This window comes from Callorhinus ursinus, unplaced genomic scaffold (genome assembly GCF_003265705.2).
Source record: "Callorhinus ursinus isolate GAN/ISIS: 27379988/994484 unplaced genomic scaffold, GSC_fseal_2.0 scaffold24, whole genome shotgun sequence".
In the NCBI taxonomy this organism is placed as follows: domain Eukaryota; kingdom Metazoa; phylum Chordata; class Mammalia; order Carnivora; family Otariidae; genus Callorhinus; species Callorhinus ursinus.
The window spans coordinates 18,060,652-18,067,582 of record NW_027397086.1 but is presented as its reverse complement, the minus strand read 5'-3'; the positions used below and the strand labels follow the sequence as shown (position 1 = coordinate 18,067,582).

The 6,931-nt window shown below is 46.6% G+C and overlaps 1 long non-coding RNA gene across 1 annotated transcript; it reads right to left on the bottom strand.

Moving 5' to 3' along the window:
• Positions 1-222: 222 nt before the first annotated feature.
• Positions 223-2,457, bottom strand: LOC112836680 (uncharacterized). Its single transcript, XR_003211537.2, has 2 exons — positions 1,047-2,457; positions 223-625 (listed from the first exon to the last, which is right to left on the bottom strand). It is a non-coding gene; the product is annotated as an uncharacterized lncRNA (long non-coding RNA).
• Positions 2,458-6,931: the final 4,474 nt, after the last annotated feature.

Below are 6,931 nucleotides of genomic sequence, written 5' to 3'. Positions count from 1 at the left end.
TCACAACCTGAGCTGAAGGCAGATGTTTAACCCACTGAGCCACCCAGACACCCCTCTCTGATGTTATTTGAAGCCAAAGAAGTAGATGCAATTTTTTTTCTTCAGCTAAGACAGCAAAAGAGATGATTTATTGTACACGTGTTACATCCAGCCACAAATGAAAACAGAATTAGTCCCGAAAGTCACAGGTCCAGGGCAAAGGACCAAAAGGGACTGTTTTGGTATGAACAAGGCAGGTCTCTTCAAAGGTGGTCGTTGCGATCAGATGGCGATGATCTAGAGCCCTTGAATCAAGCTCTAGAAAGTAGGCATGCAGTCCAACAATTGGTACCAGCGTCCCTGGCCTCTGGCTTTCCTTATTTCTGCTCCTGTGGCTCCATGGGTGCACAAGCTAGCGGTTTACTTGGACCTCTGCCTCATCTTTCTTCTTTTACGCTTCAGCCTGCGCATTCGCTTCTTCCTCCACTTGGCTCTCATGGCGCAGAGGTTTCCAAGAAGATGGCGCTAAGGCCGAGAGTAGATGCAATTTCTTGAGGAATGAGTATTGGATACGAAGAGGGTCTAGGACAGAGCTCTAAAGAACTCCAACAGACGAGACTGGTTAGAGGAGTCGTTGACCAGGAGGCTAAGAAAAAGTGATCAGAGACATAAGAGAAAAACCCAGGATTGTGAGATGTCAGAGAAGCCAGTGAAAGCTAGTTACAAGAAAAGGAGAGGAGTCAACAGAGCTCAAAGAAGCTGAGTGTGAATAGGCGAGCTTCAGGAGAGCAGGGCCGGGGGAGGCCAGATTGCTGTGGGTTGCAGGTGGAATGGAGGTGAGGGGGTGCAGACATGAGAGTACTCAATGTCAAGAAGTCTGGTTACCAAGGAGAGAAGAGAAAGTGGGTTGCTTCTAAAAAGGGGCATGGGGTCTTAGGAGGGTTGTTTTGGGGTTTTGTGTTGGGGTTTTGTGTTGGGGCATGGAAGAAAAGAGCATGTTTTAATGCTGATGGGGAGCCTTCCACAAAGGAGAGATTTGATGTGCAGGAGAGGGGACAACCACATACCATGGTCCTTCAGAAGGCAGAGGATGGAGCCAGACCAGAGTTCTCCTGAGGACAGATCTGCTGCAGCCATGGGAGTCTGGGCGGAAGACCATCAGGCACACAGTCTGTCAAACATATCTGTAAGCTGGGAGACCCCTGGCAGTGACAATGTGGGCACAGAAAATGGCAGGTGGAGGGCTCCTCCCTGGACTGGTCTGTCCTCACATCAAAACGACTTCCCATAAGTGGTCTCAGACAAGGAACTGGTGCAGAGCCCGCCTGGCTCCCATCAACACCCCTCCCTCAGGGACTCCCTCACAGCTGTCCTAGGGGCAGACAAAGCCTCCATTTGAGAGTCTTTCATTGCATAAAGGGATAGTAATAAGTGGAAAAGGTGGATTAGAGCAAGAGTCAGAAAACAGGATTCCCGACTCCCCAACTCTGATTCCTACCCCCTCTGATAGAGGCAACACCCCTCCAAGGGAGCACGCTCTGAGGAATGGGCCAAGTAAATTGACAAAGGAAATGATCAAAATAAGGGCACAGAGCATGTTTCACAGGAAGAAGTACAAACAATATCTTGGTTCTTTAAAATAAATAAATCTGGAGGATTTTAATTCATTAATTATCCTGTCTCTGCAGGATGTACATCCTGAGATTTGTTTGTCCTCTCCTGGACAGTGGCTCCATTTCCAATGAGATTACACAAAAGCCAGGGCCCAAAAGGAGCTGAGACGGAACCGTCACATCTCCTGCAAAGACACATGATCAGCGGTAGCACTAGCGACCAGGCAGAGGGTGGGCTGCCCCCTGCCCAAAGCCCCGTCTGCAGCACACCAGCCCAGGCATTCGGGCACTCTGCTCAACCTCCTCAACTTTGGAGCCTCCACAGGCTTCCGCCTCACCCTGGCGTGACAGTCCCACTGATCCAATTCAAGCTCTCCCCGCCTCTCCTCCTGGGTGTTCCCAGCACAACGATGATCACGTGATTACAATGTGCTTATGAGAGCTGAGGTGGGGGTCAGGTCAGCTACTGATTCTCAGGATGAATCACAACCCTCCGAAGAAGGAGGAGATGTTGGTGTCAAGTGCCTGTTTCCCAAGCCAGGGCCTTATCTTGCTCCGAGTTGGGTGGCAAAGGGTACTGAGATCACGGATTTCTAAAAAGCACTTCTATGGCACTATCTTATTTAATCCTCACATCGCTGGAGGCACAAGAGGGGATTACCAGAACATTTCAGATGATGAAACTAAAGTCCAATGATGTTAATGATATGCCGGGGTTTTTTTTTTTTTGAAAATTCAATTTATTTTTTAAAATTTTTTTATTGTTATGTTAATCACCATTCATTACATCATTAGTTTTGGATGTAGTGTTCCATGATTCATTGTTTGTGCATAACACCCAGTGCTCCACGCAGAACGTGCCCTCTTTAATACCCGTCACCAAGCTAACCCATCCCCCCACCCCCCTCCCCTCTAGAACCCTCAGTTTGTTTTTCAGAGTCCATCGTCTCTCATGGTTGGTCTCCCCCTCCGATTTCTCCCCCTTCATTCTTCCCCTCCTGCTATCTTCTTCTTTTTTTTTTCTTAACATGTATTGCATTATTTGTTTCAGAGGTACAGATCTGTGATTCAACAGTCTTGCACAATTCATAGCACTCATCATAGCACATACCCTCCCCAATGTCTATCACCCCCCAGCTACCCCATCCCTCCCACCCCCCACTACTCCAGCAACCCTCAGTTTGTTTCCTGAGATTAAGAATTCCTCATATCAGTGAGGTCATATGATACATGTCTTTCTCTGATTGACTTATTTCACTCAGCATAACAGCCTCCAGTTCCATCCACGTCGTTGCAAATGGCAAGATCTCATTCCTTTTGATTATGCCCAGGGTTTTATAGGCTAGTGGATGAGTCAGAATTTGAACGCGGATCAAGCTGATTCTTTTTTTTTTTTTTTAAGATTTTATTTATTTATTTGAGAGAGAGAGAGCACATGAGAGGGGGAGGGTCAGAGGGAGAAGCAGACTCCCCACCGAGCAGGGAGCCCGATGTGGGACTCGATCCCGGGACTCCAGGATCATGACCCGAGCCGAAGGCAGTCGCCCAACCAACTGAGCCACCCAAGCGCCCCCAAGCTGATTCTTGTCCAATCTGGTTTACCTACCTAAGACTCAGTCCCTGTACTCAAGAAACGAACAAGGAATGTACACAAATTACCAGAACGTGAATGTGCATTAGAATCCAGTAGGGAGGGGCACCTGGGTGGCTCAGATGGTTAAGTGTCTGCCTTTGGCTCAGGTCATGATCCCAGGGTCCTGGGATTGCACCCTGCATCAGTGGGGAGTCTGCTTCTTCCTTTCCCTCTGCCCCTCTCCTCCACATGTGATCTCTCTCTCTCAAATGAATAAATAAAATCTTAAAAAAAAAAAAAAGAATCCAGTAGGGATTGAGAGAATGGAGACCCCACATCTAAACTTTTTAATTTGGGAGATATGGTTCAACTCTCTGAGGAAAAAACAGCCAGGATATCTGGAAGCAAATTTGTTTTGAAAAATCTTGTTAGGCAAACTTGCAAGCTGAAGTAACAAAGTGAGGGGGTGGAGGGGAGGGCGAACACTGAAGCTGGGACCTAGTGGTCGGCGTAGGATATTCAGAGAGAGGAGACCTATGGATGTTAGTTCCAGAACAGGTTCGGGAAAACAAAAGCCATGATTGTCAAACAGAAGGCCTAGAAGCTGAAGCATGACAGGAATGAATTTGTAACTCCAACCTGAAAGTGCAAGAAAGAGCACATTGCTCTATTTACTTTACATAAAATTAGGGTATGTATGACACTGAGCCTCCCCGCCGCCCTGTTCCCTTCCGCTGGCTGGATTTAATTTAATGTCAAAGATTGAGAGCGTTCTCTTCTCCCCCCACCTCCTGCTGCCATCGCCACTCCAAGAGTTAATGATCAGGAGTTGGGATGTGAAGTCAAACATTCATCCTGGTCATCAAGGGCAAGCAACTTTTTTTCCGTAAAGGACCAGATAGGAAATATTTCAGGTTTTGCAGGCCAGATGGGTCTCCGTCACAACTACTCAACTGTGCCATTATTGCTTGAAAATAGCCACAGACAATAACAGGTAACCACTCTCAGCTAACAGGTCAACAAAAACAGATGGTGGACCAGATCTGACCCATGGGCCCACCCCTTATCAACATGGTTTCCACCATGATCCCCAAAGGCCAAACTTACATAGATCCTTGAAGTTGGGTGGTCCTTTGCCAGGGCTGAGAGCCCCACTACCCAGAGGCCAGGAAGATATTCCTACATTTAACATGGAATTGTTGCCTCTGGACGGCTTGTCATCTTCCTGAGGTTCTGTGAGGATTGACCGCAGAGCATCATGACAGGTATCCCTTGCTTTTCGAAAGTTTACGTTAGGCCCCTTTGCTTTTATGACAGACCTACATTAGTACCTGTTTTCTCCAAAATGGGATTTTTTAATTTCATGTAAAAAGACAAAAAGCAAAAATAGGGTTCAGTGTTTGTGTTGCAGCCAGCCTTTACAGAGGCGGTGTGCGCACTCTGAGCAGTGAGCGGCCCCCCAAGCTCCTTCCCCAAAACCACACTCAGCATCTCAGCATCAGGCCCCTGGAGGTCTGAGCTGCGTCTGTGAGCATCTGTGCTTGATCTCGATTTATTCTGTGCCTCCATTAGCATGGTGCGGCCTAAGGTATCAGAAAAGCCTGAGAGCGGTTATTTTGGGGGTCTAGGAATGCTAAAAAATGTTTTCATATAAATTCCCGGTAATGCTTCTTCACCCCATTTCAGCTTCCGAAAGTTTTCATAGGAACACTCTACTTTTGGATAGCCGGGGAAACCTGTACTTGCAAAAACTGCAGACATCTGTTCCTTCTCTTGGACAAAAATCTTTGCTCTTTCACTACTAGAAACTCTATCCCTCAAAACCACTCTCAGCTCCTTTCCCTGATATAATATGCTCAAATCCCTCAGGAGAAAGTGGGGAAAATCAGGAAGGGAGATGGCCTGCCAACTATTTCTTCTAGAGGCCCCAAGGCAAGGGAGCACAAAAACTTGGCACCTGCTGGAATGCTGAGCAATATACAAAGAAAACAAAGACAACCACTTCATTCAATAAATTTTCCCACCTAGTACCTGAACTTTCTAGCCCCAAAGCAAGTTCAGGCCTGATATTCCAAACTTACAAGTACAGACTGTCCCTTCACACCTCAATGGGTCCTGGCGTTCAGGTGTCCTCGGAAAACCTCCGAAGGGAGGTCAGGGTTCTGGTGACAAAGAAGGGAGGTACATGATTCAGCCTTCCCTGGGACACCAGGTTCCAATAAAAGTGACTCACGGACTTGGCTTGTAAGCAACTTTGCTAATCACTTTGACAAACCACTATTCCCTACCAGCTGCCACTCCAGGAGGACTCCCAGCATTTCTGTGATATGTATGAAGAACACCTACCAGCCAGTTTCCATTTCCCCACAAAAGCCTGCTTTGCTTCTGCTTTGGGAGAATTGCTTAAGCTGTGTGGAACGTGAGCCATAATTCCCAGAATGGGAGAACATAGGCCACTTTAGTTGTGAACTTGTCTCCAATTCCCCAGCCTCAAAAGGCCTCATCCCTCCTGAGTTCAAAGCACACACTCAACAGTGCCTGCTATTCATGTCATCGTTGGACTCTTGGCCCATCTCAGGCCCCTTAGGCATAGCACTGGCTTCAAGCATAGTTCCTGTACCACCTGCCCCCAAGTAGGATGGCCAGGCTTACTGGAAGAGAATGTTCTCTATGCAAGGCAATTTGAGATAGGAAAAGTCATTCTTGGAGGGTAGAGACTGGGTGGACATTAGAGCCTGGGAAATGCAAAGGGTTTGTGCTGGGAAATTGCTCTTGTAAAGAGTGCATGGGAGGCAGGTGTCTTTTGCCCAGACTTATTCGCTCAAGTGGAAAATAGAGACCATCATCCAGGGTGATTTCTTGCTCCTTATCTCTGCACCCACCAACCTTTGACAAGACCACTTTTTTTAAGTTTATTTAAGCAATCTCTACACCCAATGTAGGGCTCAAACTCATGACCCCGAGATCAAGAGTCACGTGTTCTTTTGACTGAGTCAGCCAGGCACCCCAAAGACATCATTTTTTATGCCCACAAACATCATGCAGGAAAGACTCAACCAAGCCTTATAAAATGGATGAATTAGTGAAACTCACTCTCGGGAGTTTGGCCACATTTTGACTAATTTTCCCCACAGCTCTAGAGAAAAAAGTATATTCTAAAATAGCCCTCTCCGGGGCACCTGGCTGGCTCAGTCGGTGGAGCATGCGACTTGATCTCAGGGTTGTGAGTTCAAGCCCCACGTTGGGTGTAGAGACTACTTAAAGATAAAGATCTTTAGAAAGAAATAGTCCTCTCATTCCACAGAGCTGTACAAAGCCTGCTTGCTTAACTGACTTTATCTTCTTTCTGCAAGTGGCAATGACTTACCCCTTATGTTATGTAAGGGGAAGAAAGTCTCAGTTTCTGTTCTGTGACAGTAAATTTACTCTTTATTAATAGATCTGTGATTATTCCCTTATGAGCCAGCATGTGTTTGGTCTGTGGGAAAAACTGAGCAGAAATTTCTAGAGAAGGAGAGGGCAACCATTGTTATGGTACTTTGTTGAGCGCTGGCAGAAATGATCCTGAAAGTTCATCAGTCCTCTTCATGGATGAGGATGATGATAATGATGATGATGATGATAAAAATAATCACAGTAGCTGGCATTTCATGAGCATTTAGTATGGGCCAGGAATATGGATTCTACCCTTTAATCCTCAAAACCACCCTTTGGAATTCTGCTATTGCCATCCCCCCACCTTTTTTCTTCCAGGTGAGGGAATTAA